Here is a 16,595-nt window from a genome sequence, read left to right as displayed (position 1 = left end):
GGCATCTCTCCCAGACCTATTTCCCTTTTGCCAGTTTGGCTTGCTATAGATCTTTACTTCTATAATCTACTCCAGGAACGATTTCATCAGTCTTTGAAATTTGCTCAGTCTGCACTTTTTCCCAAGCCTGTTCCATCACATATTCCCACCAGGCTATGATTTCAGTCCATCTTATGGGAAAAGCCTTTTGAATTAAATAGGAAATGTCATTTGCAAGGATTTAGGCCTCTCTGAGGTATATGTAAGTTCCCTTCTCCATGCTATTTGCTACAGTGCTAGGAAGAGAAAATTAGTGAAAATTCACTGATGTATTACAATAATGGCAATCTTTTTTTTTTTATATCTGAAAAAATTACTCTGACAACTAATTTCAAGGGCATTCTACTTTCTTGGTTCTAACTTACTTCTTTAACACTACACTAAAAGAAAACTAAAATATGGTATTTTTTTAATTTTTGGAAATCATTTTAGGAAGTCTCAGGTCTACAGCTTCTTGCTGGAGAACCCTTAAATTTTTTTTTCCTCTGAATATTTGAAAATATAAATATTAGAGAAAAAATTATTTCAAACTACAACTAACCACAATATATTCTGCCTTTAAGGAAGAAAATTGAATTCTGTAGCAAAATACCTTGACGGTTTGTGTTTGTTGCTAAAGATAAGGTCTCATGCAATTATCTGTAAGGTCACTGCAGACAGTGACAAAGCTAAATAGACTGCCTAAAAAACAAAGTGGATATTTCAGGACTGTGAGGTTTATAAGAGAAGGACACATGTGAGAACTCTCTTGAAGGATTGAGAGGCCACAGAAGATTGGAGAACATCATGGGGAAGCAGATTCATGAGAAGATGTCCACATGAACTGCAGCTGAGGGGATTTTATTTTGAGACTGAGACTGTAACATTTCATCCTATGTTACTCTCTGTGCTATGCAGCTTCTACTAACTGAAGCTGAAGGAGAGACATACTAAATCTAATGCTTTGAGTGTCTGGGGAATGTCGAGTAAAAGGTGACTCTCATAATTTAAGCCCACAGAAATGTTCAGAAATACTGTGGAAAATGTGAAAACATTTTATTAATATTTTACAGGACAGAAGTGAAACTTGGAAGACCCCTCCAAAGGCCAAAGCTGGAATAATTTACAACAAAATAAACACTGGTTATATTCCATTATAACTCAAAGAATATAAAAGATATCCAGGAGTTCATATATACGAAAAAAGTAAATAAATAAATAAATGAATAAATAAGACAGAATTCATATTCCTTAGAGAGGCATTCCAAATAATATATGTAGATACTCTTATATCTGGGAGATGGAGCTTAATTTCCTTCCCTTTCAGTGTGGGCTAGACCTAAAATTGCTTATACAGCATAGAGTATGGAAAGGGAAGAACAGTAACTTGACAGTATAGAAGCAAGGCAGACATCGTGTTAACCAAGTGATCAAAGTTAACATCACTGATGAAGATCATGTTAATGTGTAATAAGGATAGCTTGCCTCTGTGTTCTTCTTCTCTCCAAACCAAAGCCCAGTCTAATCATAAGAAAACCTCAGACACACTCAAAATGATCATGAGAGCACAAAATGGCCAGTACTCTTCCAAACTATGAAGGTTGTGAAAGATAAGGAAAGGCTGAGAAACTGTCACAGACTGAAGGAGACAATTTGACATGATGACTAAGTGCAATATGGTATTCTGACTTACATTGTGGAAGAGAAAAGAGACATTAATGAAAAAAATGGTGAAATCTGAATAAAGTCTATATAGTTTAATGGCATTGAACCAGTGTTAATTTCTTAACTTTGACAGATTACTGTGGTTATGTAAATTGTTAACCGTAAAGAAAACAGGGTAAAGTATATATGGGGGTTCTTGACATTATATAAAATAATAAACTAAAATTATTTACAATTCAAAAGTTTGTTTAAAAAGTTAAAGGTTTATGTTACTTAGCATAAACTGCTTCATATTCACTTTAGTAAAACAATTTACATTCAAAAATTCAAACATATTAATCAACTACAGGTCAGTGAAAAAAAGACAAAATTTCTGCCTTCCAGGAAGCAACTTCTTTGACCTCAGCCATAGCAACTTCTTACCAGATAAGTCTCCTGAGTCAAGGGAAACAAAAGCAAAAATAAACTATTGAGGCTTCATCAAAATAAAAAGCTCCCTCACAGTGAAAGAACAATCAATAGAACAAAAAGGCAACCTACAGAATAGAAGATCTTTGTAAATGATGTATCTGGTAAAGAGTTAGTATCCAAAATCTATAAAGAATTTATACAATTCAACATCTAAAAAACAAATGATAGAGTTAAAAAATGGACAGAAGACATGACTGGACATTTTTCCAAAGAAGACATCCAGGTGGCAAACAGACACATGAAAAGAGACTCAGCGTCACTCATCATCAGGGAAATACAAATCAAAACCACAATGACATACCCCATCACACCAGTCAGAATGTCCAAAATTAACAAGACAGGAAACAGCAAACGTTGCCAAAGACGCAGAGAAACAGGAACTCTCTTACACTGTTGAGGGGAATGCAAACTGGCGCAGGCACTCTGGAAAACAGTAAGGAGGTTCCTCAAAAAAGTTAAAAATAGAACTACCCTATGAGCAAGCAATCATACTACTAGGTTTTTACCCAAAGGATACAAAAATATTGATTCAAAAGGATACATGCACCCTGATGATTATTATCAACAATAGCCGAACTATGGAAAGAACTCAAATGTCCACTGACTGATGAATGGATGAAGAAGTTGTGGTATACATCCATAATGAAGTATTACTCAGCCATCAAAAGAATGAAATCTTGGCATTTGTAGTGATGTGGTTGGAGTTAGAGTATTAAGCAAAATAAGTCAGAGAAAGACAAATATCATATGATTTCACTTGTGAAATTTAAGAAACAAACATAGGGGGAAAAAGAGGCATACCAAGAAATAGACTCACCTACAGAAAACAAACTGGTGGTTACTGGAGGGGAGGTTGGTGTGGGGTGATGGGTATTAAGGAGGGCACTTTTTGTGATGAGCACTGGGTAAAATAATGTAAGTAATGAATCACCAAATTCTATATCTGAAACTAGTATTGCTGTTTATGTTAACAGGGTGGCATTTAAATAAAACTTGGAGGAAAAAATTACTGCCTTCATGGTGCTAATAGTGCAGTGGAGAGAGGCAGATAATGAACAAAAATAGCAAATACAGAAATTTTGTAATACATTAGAAGATGATGAACACTATCAAAAATGATTAGGCAGGATAAAGGGGGCTTTGCCGTAAGAAAGGTGGAATTTAACTTTATAAAGTCCATTCTGATTGAAAGGTGATATTTAAAAGCAAAGCCTTGAAGAACGTGAGTCAATAACTATAACAATACCTGGGAGAAGAGAATTCCAGGTAGAGAGAACAGGCAGTGTGAAGGCCCAAGATTAGAGACATCCTAGGCATGTGTTTAAGGAACAGAAAAGTGGCCAGTTTCTCTATAGCCACTGAGGGGAGAAGAGTGTGTTAGATGAATGTGGGGTGGGGGGAATGACAGAGAGCACAGGAGGCCATCATTGTAAGAAGTTCGGCTTTTACTGTGAGAGAGATGAGGGGCGATTTCAGGGTTCTATGTGGTCTGTCGTGATATGATTTTGGTCTGAAAGGGATGAATCTATCTGCTCTCTTGAGGGTAGGTAGTGGATGAGTGAGGGTAAAAGCAAGACATGCCCATTAAAAATTGTTTTTTGACATTTTGAGGAACCTCCATGCTGTTTTCCAGAGTGGTTGGACCAGCTTGCATTCCCACCAACAGTGGAGGAGGGTTCCCCTTTCTCCACATCCTCTCCAGCATCTGTCATTTCCTGACTTGTTAATTTTAGCCATTCTGACTGGTGTGAGGTGATATCTCATTGTGGTTTTGATTTGTATTTCCCTGATGCCGAGTGACGTGGAGCACTTTTTCATGTGTCTGTTGGCCATCTGGATGTCTTCTTTGCAGAAATGTCTGTTCATGTCCTCTGCCCATTTCTTGATTGGATTGTTTGTTCTTTGGATGTTGAGTTTGCTAAGTTCCTTATAGATTTTGGATACTAGCCCTTTATCTGATATGTCGTTTGCAAATATCTTCTCCCATTCTGTCAGCTGTCTTTTGGTTTTGTTAACTGTTTCCTTTGCTGTGCAAAAGCTTTTGATCTTGATGAAATCCCAATAGTTCATTTTTGCCCTTGCTTCCCTTGCCTTTGCCGTTGTTCCTAGGAAGATGTTGCTGCGGCTGAGGTCGAAGAGGTTGCTGCCTGCGTTCTCCTCAAGGATTTTGATGGATTCCTCTACCCTATGACCCAGCAATTGCACTACTGGGTATTTACCCTAAAGATACAAACATAGTGATCCGAAGGGGCACGTGTACCCGAATGTTTATAGCAGCAATGTCTACAATAGCCAGACTATGGAAAGAACCTAGATGTCCATCAACAGATGAATGGATCAAGAAGATGTGGTATATATACACAATGGAATACTATGCAGCCATCAAAAGAAATGAAATCTTGCCATTTGCGACGACGTGGATGGAACTAGAGCGTATCATGCTTAGTGAAATAAGTCAATCGGAGAAAGACAACTATCATATGATCTCCCTGATATGAGGACATGGAGAAGCAACATGGGGGGGGAGGGGGATAGGAGAAGAATAAATGAAACAAGATGGGATTGGGAGGGAGACAAACCATAAATGACTCTTAATCTCACAAAACAAACTGGGGGTTGCTGGGGGGAGGTGGGATTGGGAGAGGGGGAGCGGGCTATGGACATTGGGGAGGGGAGGCGAACCATAAGAGACTATGGACTCTGAAAAACAACCTGAGGGTTTTGAAGGGTCAGGGGTGGGAGGTTGGGGGAACAGGTGGTGGGTGATGGGGAGGGCACGTTTTGCATGGAGCACTGGGTGTTGTGCAAAAAGAATGAATACTGTTACGCTGAAAAAATTAATAAAAGGGGGAAAAAAAAAAAAAAAAAAAAAAAAAAAAAAAAATTGTTTTTTGTTTTTTTTTTTAGAAAGTCATTTTCTGTCAACCTCGAGCTTAAGTTTTCTTTTTTTTTTTTTTAAATGGGACTAACTGCCTGTGCTATATTTATCTATTGTGTTATTGCCACTTTTTTTTTTTCCTTTCGAGGGTCTAGGAAATAAAAAAATAATTTTTGCTAAAGCAGCGGTCATCATCAACGAATCAGTTTTTTCCCCCAGTTTTATTGAGGTATAATTGACCAATTAAATTGTAAAATAAGGTGTACAACTTGATAATTTGGCATACATATACATGGTGAAAAGATTCCCCACATTGAGTTAATAACACATTTTCTTTATAAAAAAGTTTTTAAAAGATTTATTAGAGATAGAGAGAGGAGAGTGAAAGAGCACATCACTGCGGGGAGGGGCTCAGGGAGAGGAAGAAAGAGAACCTTAGCAGACTCCATGCTGAGTGTGGAGCCCCACATGGGCTCAGTCTTATGACCATGAGATCATGACCTGAGCTGAAACCAAGAGTTGGCCACTTAACAATGACTGAGCCACCCAGGTGCCCCTCTTTATAAAATATTTAAAAGTCAAGAGAAACTGTCTAAAACTGATCTAAAATTTTGCATTCGATCCAGATAAGATACTCTAAAACCACTAATCCAGTATATGGAGAGATTTAATATCTTTTATCTGTTCAATTTGCAGTGTGTCAGATACAAGTATATAAATACTATAATTTACTAGACATTTCTGGGTAATGCCATGATTCTTGTTGAAATTAGCTATTGAGATCAGACTTTAAAAATAACCTCATTTCTTTTTAGCCTGAAACTTCAAAATAAATACTGAGGCATTATATTAAATATTAAATACAATCTACCCACTTGACAATCTATTTCCTAGATTCAGAAATTAGCAAGAAGAAACAAATTTCTTATTATTTATTTTTAGTAAATTTGAGTTCAGCAAAATTTGAGTTCTATTACAGTGTGATAAAACAAAAAACAATTTGACCTTACAAATTCCAGTAGTAACTTGGTTGACGTGTAAGTAAAATTTAGAATGAAATCTCGGGTTATGCTCTGTTTCCCTTTCAACAATATTATTCTCTCATTTTCCTTATGTATCAAATTCATTGCCTAGATATTAAAGATAATATTAACATTTCAGTGACTAAATTTTTCTCCCAAATGATATTATATATAAAATAATTTAATTCAGTTATGCCTTAAATGTTGAATTGTGTGCATAAATAGGATATGAATGAACTGAAACTTATTTTTGAATATTCAATGTTAAGAAATAGCTGTGCTTATCATTGACTTTTTGATAAGCATTTTTATGTTAAAATATATTTGGCTTGCTATTCAACTGATTTTGAGTTAATATGATTTTTATTTATAGAATGAATTGGGAAAGCAAATACTTTTGTGTTCTATTTTCAAGTGTGATATATCAAAATAAGAGGTGTTTTGACAGAAAAAAAGAGATCTTGTTCAACTCATGTCAGCATCAGTCAATGCCTTCATTTGTAGGAGAACTTGAGGAATGTTTAGTGAAATGCTGACAAATGGACTTGAGAGCATATCTAATTAGTAATTTTCTCTTTCTTCGTAGGCATGTAGAGAGGGAAAGTAATTATAGAAACCCAAAGTTTAGTCTTCAATTGAAGTCCAACTTAAATGCAGTTTAAAGCCTTTATCCCTTTAAGCTCACCTCTCTTACTGCCTTTTGATTTTGTGGTGGTTCATCCATATTAATGTACCTAATGACAGACACCCTGAAAAGGTGAGAATGAATGCTTTTCCTCTGACATATCAGCAGAGGATGATGGTACAAAGCATGTCTTTCAATGTGTATCTGCATGGACTCTGGGTCTGTGAGAATGATATATACTTCTACTTTATGCCTGCAAGATTCAAAAGGCCTTTTCAAATATTCATGTCCTTTTTTCCTTCTTTTTATTCGCTACCGGTATGTGTTATAGGATGAGAAGAATGTCAGTGTCTCTGGAGTTTTATTTTTAAGTTTTAGTCTTGCCTGAGGGGGAAGATATATTGAAATTTTGCTGGTCAAGCTGTTCATACTTTCTCATAACATATCTAATAATTGCAAAGCAGTTTGTTCAAATAATTTGGGCAGGCCTTCCGAGGTTACCATGACAGATTATGAGGCAGGTTATTGGGCAGAGTCTGGCATTCTATTGGTAACACCTGCGGATAACTGTCCCTTTATGTTGCCTGTTATAACCAAGGAGAAATCAAAGGAGGCACAGAAATGAGACCTTTCCTTTTTTCCTTCCTTCCTTCCTTCCTTCCTTCTTTCCTTCCTTCCTTCCTTCCTTCCTTCCTCTCTCTCTTTCTCCCCTTTGGTACCTCCCTCTTTCCTCCCTCCCTCTTTCCTCTCTCTCTTCCTTTGGTGGAATTCTGATCATCCTTTTCCAATCTTGTTTATTTTATTTTTTAATTTTAATATATTTTTAAAAGATTTTATTTATTTATTTGTCAGAGGGACAGAGAGAGAGAGAGAGAGAGAGAGAGAGTGAGTACAAGCAGGGTGAGTGGCAGACAGAAGGAGAAATGGGCTCCCGGCCGAGCAGGGAGCTGGATACGGGACTTGATCCCAGGACTCTGGGATCATGACCTGAGCTGAAGGCAGATGCTTAACCAACTGAGCCACCCAGGCATCCGCTGATCTTGTTTAAACTTGGGTTATAACTTCCTCATGTATGATGCATCCAGTCAATGGGATTTGTACTGACATAGGCACTATTGCCATTTCATATCCTATGGTAGGCAGGTGGAGGTGCTGATTAGAAACATGGTAATATAATCACCTCTACCTACTTAGTCTGACCTTGGACAGGAAGGGCAGAGCATTTGTCTTTGTTCGTTTGTTTTTAAATCGCATACACTAGTTGTTGCTATTGTTTTTTTTATTTCATTTTCCTTTGGAAACTTAAACTTTGGAAACTTAAACCATACGCTAATATTTTAGTGTATCATTTAGTCTTTTTCTTCCATCAGATTTCTGACCCATTTATTTTTTAAGATTTTGCTTTTAATTTTCATCACCTTCTGAGACTTACCTTTCTCCATTATCCACCAGGAGAGAAAAAAAAAAATAGAATAAAATAACCAGCTGGTAGGAAAGTCATTTGGAGGGTGCTGGCCAGATTAACCTTTACATAGTAATTACGAATTAATAACTTTTTTCCCTCTTCAATAAAATCCATGTTTTTAGTTAGCTTCAGGGAAAACAGATGAGGAAATGAAAATAAAATCATAGTGAAATGATTCATCACATTATAATAAAACAGAGCTGTGGCTTCAAGGACTCCTGGTCTTCAAAAACTACCCAACACAAAGGGAAAAGGGAATTAAAACTATAATTTCTCAAGTATTAAAAATATAAGCTACATTCTGTGTGAAGAAAATAACTTGTCAACTCCCTCTCCATTATGTGAATATCCACACTGGGATACAACATGTGTTGGAAGAAGTGATTAAAAATGATCCAAACCAGCACACTAAAATTTTAAATAGTTTTCACTATTGACACAGAAAGAGCATTCATTGGGAATTGCAATAACATCCACTTATGCAAAAATATCTTTTGACATGCAATGAAAACATAACCTCTGGATACACATTTTCTCTTTTAGGTTTTCAGTGGGAATTGTGCCTAAGTGATTAGGGCAGGATTTGGTCCAATAAATAAACTGAAAATTTTGTAACAAGCGGTGGAGTAATACATATTAATTCTGAACAGATTGACACTGTAATTTGGGATAAAAACCATTATGATTACAGAACGCAGTCAGTGTAAGTCAAGTCTGATGGACTGGAACAGATGTGTCCACCTGTTTAGAGCCCAGCTCTGCATCACTTGGGATGCATAATGTGACTGAGGTCTGTAACATTAGCTATTTGGAAAGGTATACAGGTTAGGAAAAAGGAGAAATGTCAAATTTTGGATCATTCGTTATTTTGCTATGTAGCTGTTGAGGTAAAAAATATATGACAGCATGGCAAGGACTAAAATAAAAGAGAAAGTTCAGAGGAGATGTAAACATCACTATATGCCTTTCATTGGAAATGATTTGGAAAACTTCGTAACGGACATTTCAAGGACAGGCAGATAGAATAGACTCAATTTTCATTTACCTAAAATTGGTAAATTTTGTGTAAATTAACTCATATAAGTTTTTTAACAAATGCTAAAGCAGATGAAGAAAGATGGAAAGAGACTCCAACATTACAATGTTCATGCCCAGGGGGCATTCCATATAACTAGTACCAAGTAAGATTAGGCTTTTGTGAATATTTATCATTTGAAATCATAGGGAAATTTTTTTTGACATAATATACCTCAGGTCTAAAGATTAAATTGTATGTCATTGGGGGTAATTTTATTTTTTCTTAAGGTAGAAGGAGCATCTCTACTATGATCATAAATATGTCTTTTTATTATAAGAAAATGTCAATGTGTGGTCATAAACATCATTCATTTTAAAGATTGAATCTTATAGATGTTACTATTAAAAATACCTTTCTGTCTGTGCTTTCAATTTTTTTTCTTTAAATTCATTAGCAAAATTGAGTACATTTGTGTTATTCCTTTTCTCTGTCACCTTCTGGGTATTTAACCGGTTCTTAACCTATGGAGTCTCTATTATTATAAGAATAAAATATCATTTTGTTGTATTTTAATATATAGGATATATAGAAATCACTCTATTCCCTCCCTTAAAATCTTCAACTGTATTTGTCAGAGATGTTTTAAGAGATATGACTTTTAGTATCAAAGTTTATCTTGGTATTCAAATTTCATAATGTGAAACGTACAAGTTAGTCTAGAAAACTGAAGATAAATTCTTGGCAAAAAGTTATCAGCTGGGTAAAAACTATCAGAAACATCCAAGAAGCTGTTAAAATTTTGCGTTCCTTGCTTGTCCCTTTCTAAACATGGAAGAACTAGGGAAAGATCTTTTCAATGCAGACTGTATTCATTATCATACCTGACAGAAATTTTAACAATCCAAAGATACCACTTACGGGGTGCCTGGCTGGCTCAGTCAGTAAAGCATGAGACTCTTGATCTCAGGGTTGTGAATTCAAGCCCCATGTTGGGCTCAGAACTTTCTTAAAAAATAAAAAATAAAGTATTCAAGGAAAAAAAAAGCCCAAAGATACCATTGATTAATGGCATTATGGACTTTTAAAGAATACAGTTTGACTGACTTCTCGCACTCAAGTAGGTGTATAAACTTTAATGGGTGTACAAAAAGAAGATACAACTAATATTAATAGTTGAAATATATGCAAGTGATCTATTTTGAGGGGCAACAGAATCATTGATTTGTGGGTATTTACCTATTTGCTAGAGATTTCTGCTTTAAAGTGAAAAAACTAAAAGTATCCAGAAAAATGGATGTGTTTTATACAATTCTGCAAAAAGTTATATTTGCTATCTTATAAAAAGTTTTTGTTTTAAAGTCATCATAGAGAAATAAGTGCTATAAGTCATGATCTAATTAGTACAGTACCACTAATTTATACATACAACATATTGAAGAGTGACTAAGGCTTTTCTATGTCTAAATTAGTAATTTTTGATCCTGGCTGTGGATCAGCTGGGAAAATTAAAACAATACTGAGGTCTCAATTCACAGACCTCCTTCTGGAGATTGTGATGTAATTGACCTGAGTTGGGGCACAGGTATTGAATTTTTAAAAAAAAAAATTTACTTATTTATTTGACAGAAAAAACAAGAGAGCACAAGCAGAGGAAACAGTAGAGGGAGAGGGAGAAGCAGGCTCCCCGCTAAGCAGAGAGCCCGATGCAGGACTCTATCCTAGAACCCTGAGCCAAAGGCAGATGCTTAACCATCTGAGCCACCCAGGTACCCACAGGTATTGAATTTTTTAGATCTCTCTAGGTCATTTTACTATGAAGTCAGTATTGAGAAACACTAATCTTGATTTGTTTGTTTTTAAATTAATGAATTCTTGTAGGGAAGGGCAGAAAAAAAGTGGATAAAATAGTATGTTCACATAGATTTGTATAAGATTTTATAGTTGTCAAAAAATATTCAAGTCTAGTTGGGACACCTGGCTAATTAAGGATTAAAATAGTGGTAAGTAGGATTTGGGGGAGGAAGTCATTTGGAGCTGTCAAGGAATGCTTTTTAGGGAAAGAAACTTCAAATCTTTTGAATGAAATATAAGTAGGCTTCAAGGTTCATCCTTGTTGTAGTATGTATCAATACTTAATTCCTTTTTATGGCTAAATATTCCATGGTATGGATGTACCCCAGGAAGCCAGTACCAAAGACATACCTTACATGATTGCACTGATATGAAATATCCAGAATAGGCAAATCTGTAGAGCCAGAAAATTGATTAGTGGTTGCCTAGAACTGGGATTCTGAGACTGGAGAGTGATAACTGGAGGGTAAAAGGTTTCACTTTGGGGTGATGGAAATGTTCTAAAATTGACTATGGTGATAGTTACACTTACCTGTGATTATACTAAAGCCCATTGAATTATACAGTTTAAATGGGTGAATTGTAGGGCATGTGAAAGTTGTTGATGGATGTAATAGGTGATGGGGATTAAGGAGTACATTTGTCATGATAAGCACTGAGTGATGTATGGAATTGTTGAATCAGTATATTGAACACCTGAAAGTAAGATAACACTGTACGTTAACTATACTGGAACTAAAATTTTAAAAAAATTAAAAAAAGAAATCAGTTTCTAAAACAGATTAAACAAAAAGTAGGCTTGCCAAGTCAAAGTTACCTTTCGGGAGTTAGGGCAGAGAGCAAGGAGAGTTTGCTAAATGGCATGTAACTGATCAGTTCTGGCATATAGGGTACAGGGAATGGTCCCAGAGAAGGCTAGAATTGAAGTCGGAGAGAGAAACGGTAAGATCATGAAGGATGTAGTAAGTCTTCAGAATTTTTTTAGTTGTGGTAAAATACGCATACAATAAACTTACCATCTTAACCATTTTAGTATATAATTCAGCATTGTTAAATATGTCCACAATGTACAACAACTTCCCAAACTTCTTCATCATGAAAAACTGAAACTGTACTTATTTTTTTTTAAGATTTTATTTATTTATTTGACAGACAGAGATCTCAAGTACGCAGAGAGGCAGGCAGAGAGAGAGGAGGAAGCAGGCTCCCCGCTGAGCAGAGAGCCTGATGCCAGGCTCGATCCCAGGACCCTGGGATCATGACCTGAGCTGAAGTCAGAGGCTTTAACCCACAGAGCCACCCAGGTGCCCCCTGAAACTGTACTTATTAAACAATAACCCATTACTCACCCATCCCAAGCCCCTGAAAATCAACATTCTACTTTCTGTTTTTCTCAGTTTGTCTAGATACCTCCTATGAGTTGAATCATGCAGTATTTATTTTTTTGTGACTGAATTATTTCACTTCGCCTAGTGTCCTCGAGCCTCATACATGTTGTGACATGTCTCAGAATTCTCTTCCTTTTTAAGGCTGAGCTAAGGGTATCATGCTAAGCAAAATGAGTCAGGCAGAGAAAGACAGATACCATATGATTTCACTCATATGTGGAATTTAAGAACCAAAACTGATGACAAGGCAATGGAAGAAAAAATAAAATAAGAGGAAAATAGAGAGGGAGGCAAACCGTAAGAGACTCTTAACTAAAGGGAACAAACTGAGGGTTGCTGGAGGGGAGGTAGGTATGGGGATGGGGTAATTGGCTGACAAGCATTAAGGAAGGCAGTTGAAGTAATGAGCACTGAGTGTTGTATGCAACTGACAAATCACTGAATTCTACCTCTGTATAGTAATAATACAGTATATGTTAATTGATTTAGATAAAAAAATTAAAAATACTATCTTTTTAAAGAGGGAATTGTGTAGGTAATTTTATTTTAATTTTAAAAAAGATTTTATTTATTTATTTGTCAGAGAGAGATCACAAGTAGGCAGAGAGACAGGTAGAGAGAGAGGGGGAAGCAGGCTCCCTGCTGAGCAGAGAGCCTGATGTGGCATTTGATTGCAGGACCCCGAGATCATGACCTGAGCCAAAGGCAGAGGCTTAACCCACTGAGCCACCCAGGCACCCTGTGTAGGTAATTTTAAAAGACCATGTAATTGAATATTTATTCCCCATTCTTCCCTTGATTAAAAATATGAAGAGACCTGGAATGCCTGGGTGGCTCAGTCAGTTAAGTGTCTGCCTTTGGCTCAGGTCATGATCCCAGGGTCCTGTGATCAAGTCCCACATCAGGCTCCCTGCTCAGTGGGGAACCTGCTTCTCCCTCTGTCTACTGCTCCCCCCACCTCTCTCTCTCTAACAAATAAATAAATACATAAAATCTTAAAAAAAAGCGAAGAGACCTAAAATAGGTGAATAGATCAGCATAGTAAGTTAGAAGCTTCCCACAAATAAAGTCCAGGCCCTTGCAGCACCTGGGTGGCTCAGTTGGTTAAGCGTCTGCCTTTGACTCAGGCCATGATCTCAGGGTCCTGGAATAGAGCCCCACGTTGGGCTCTCTGCTCAGTGGGGAAGCTGCTTCTTCCTCACTCTTTACTGTTCCCTCTGCTTGTGCTCTCTTGCTCTTTCTGTTAAATTATATAAATATATAAATATAAATTACATTTATATGAAATGTAATGTGGTGACTCCATAGAGACAGAAAATGACTTGCTTAGGGCTCAGAATAGGGATAGGGCAGCTAACAGGTATGAGTTTCCTTTGGAGGGAACTAAAGTGTTTTAAAGCTCTATTGTAATGATAGTGAGCAATCCTGTGAATACACTAAATATATTGAATTGGACATTTTAAAGGAGTGAATCTTATAAAATCTGCATTATAGTCAGTAAAGCTGTTAAAAAGTTAATTGTTTACACACAAAATAATGTATTAGTATAAAATGTGTATAAGTATAATGCATGAAAACAATAGCGAAAAAGACTAAGAAGAAGTATATTGGAAGGCTTTTATATTATTAACCAACAAAGGAGAAAAATTGGATCATTAAAAAGTACTCAGACAACAGTAAGTAATGTATATAATCATTGAATCACTACCTTGTATATCTGAGACTAATATAACAGTTTACATTAATTTTACTGGAATTAAAAATATTCAGACAATATAAAAATTGCCAGAAAAATAAGAAAAATGGACAAAAACAACAAATGCTTCAAAAAGATAACAATAAGATGTACTACTTGATTTCAAGGCTTATGATAAAGCTCAGTAATCAAGAGAGTATGGTAATATAGAGGAATGCATCAATGGAACAGAATAGAGAGTTCAGAAAGAGGCCTCTGCATACATGTACAGTTTATTTTTGCCAAAGGTGAAAAACAATTCTGGGGGGAGATGACAGTTTAAAAAATTAACAGTGTGCAAAAATTGCATATAAATATGCAAAAAATCTTACCTTTGATGTGTAATCATGTGCATCATGTCTTAAAAAGTAGCTCAAAAGAGATGATGGGCATAAATATAAAACCTTATGTTATAAAAGTTCTAGAGGAAGTCATAAGAGAAAATCTTTGTAATCTTGTGTAAGGTAAAGATTTCTGAGATACCACAATCAAAGCCATAATCAATAAAAATCATCAAAATTTTAACATGTTTCTATTTGAAAGGTACTATGAAGAGAATGAAAAGCTATAGACAAAGAAATATTGGCAAAGTATATAATTGTTTGGTTTTTCCACTGGAAAATCTGCTCCTGACATTAAGCAATTTGGTCTTTCTTTTTTTTTTTTCTTTAAAGATTTTTTTAAAAAAAATTTTATTATTTATTTGACAGACAGAGATCACATGTAGGCAGAGAGGCAGGCAGAGAGAGAGAAAGGGAAGCAGGGTCACTGCTGAGCAGAGAGCCGATGTGGGGCTTGATCCCAAGAACCCAGGATCATGACCCGAGCCGAAGGCAGAGGCTTTAACCCACTGAGTTCCAGCAATTTGGTCTTTCTTAAGTGGTTCTATGAGTTCTTTCTTTTTTTCCGCAGTCTGGAATCAGCCATATGCAAACTTGGAAGTGGTGTTGATGAACTTGAGGTCAGCTTTCTCCAGAGCCTACCATTTGGTCTGTACCAGCAAGGACTTGCAGAATGTAAGCTATTGCTTCTTGGTTCCCACCATATAACCTTTTAGCATGACAAAGGTATTGTTCACTTCACCACAGTGGACAAAGCCACCCAGAGGGTTGATGCTCTCACCAGGCAGATCATAATCAATGGAAGAATTGTTCTTGCTTACTTTGCCATCCTTGATGAGATATCCCTGGCCAATCTTGCAGATCTTGTTGATCTCAGTGTGACCATGGTAGTCTTTCTGTCCAGCCTGAGCCACAGAGAAAGCCATGGAGTAGAATGCCATGCCCCAATACAGATAATCTTATGCAGCCCCCAGAAAATCTTGTGGGCTGTTTCTTGGTGTGCCAGGAGCTGGTTACCCCTTTGAAGACTTTTCCCTTGATGACAATGATGACACTGATGATAACGATCACCTCATTCTGTCCAGACACTTGGTTCATACGCACATGCTTCTCCAGGCTCTTGTGGGCCCAGTCTATCTTCTCAGCCACTATGCCTCCATTCACCTGGATCTCCATGAGGTAGGCCTTCTTCTTCTTCTTTTTTGGGGGGGAGTGAACAAGAACAGTTTAATTTTTAGAGATAAACAAAAGGCAATAAACATGGTTGCAATGATATATGACGACTTTGGTTCATATTCTGGGTTAGGATAACAAACTAGAGGGCCATCTTCTGAATTGCTGAGTCAATGTATCAATGATGTTACAAACATATGTAACAATGACCTATTTTTCAAGATCATGTTGAAGTATGGGCTAACACTCCCACCTGAGGATTATTTAATTCTCTAGGGATGTGTAATTTTCCATTAACTATTTATTAGGTACAGACTGTGAATATGCGCGTTAAGTTGTATATATGTTGTCCAAAAGAGATGCAAGTGATTTTTGTCCTATAGAAAAAGTAACTCCAAAATAATTTTTTATTAACCACTTTTGTATTTAACTTAACCAACTTATATCTGCCTCTCCCAAATTATGTAAATCAACAACAAATGACTGAGGGGAAGCCAGCCCCCTCAAACACACATGCATATGCACTCTATTTTTTTTTTTACTTTCTGTGACATTGGCTAGCTCACAATGATCTTACTAACAGTTCCTCTCCCAGGTGAGCCCCAGTAGCTAGTTTTTGCTTCATGGCACTAACTCTTTGAAATAAGCCTAGTTAAAACATGATAAATCTGCTGCTTTTATCAGGAAATGTCAGATTCCAAAAGCCTGGCTGTACTTTTACCCTTGATTTCTGTAAGTTATCCTATAAAACTTTTGATTCACTCTAGAGCAATCTTAACTGTGATTTCTTGAGGGAACTAAGTCCCAGTTAATGCACTCAAGCCTCCATTTTTATGTATGAGTTAACTTTATTTTCCTATACATCTAGCATGGATTATGATGTGTATTACCCTTGGGAGGACTGAGAAAATAATCACACAAATCACTTTCTGTTTGTAATTCAGA

General features: G+C 36.4%; 1 pseudogene; it reads right to left on the bottom strand.

Moving 5' to 3' along the window:
- Positions 1-43: 43 nt before the first annotated feature.
- On the bottom strand, positions 44-16,275 carry LOC123943637 (annotated as a pseudogene).
- Positions 16,276-16,595: the final 320 nt, after the last annotated feature.

This window comes from Meles meles, chromosome 6, assembly GCF_922984935.1.
Source record: "Meles meles chromosome 6, mMelMel3.1 paternal haplotype, whole genome shotgun sequence".
Classification (NCBI taxonomy): domain Eukaryota; kingdom Metazoa; phylum Chordata; class Mammalia; order Carnivora; family Mustelidae; genus Meles; species Meles meles.
Note: the sequence above shows the minus strand (reverse complement) of the source record. Positions and strands in the feature narration are given on the sequence as shown.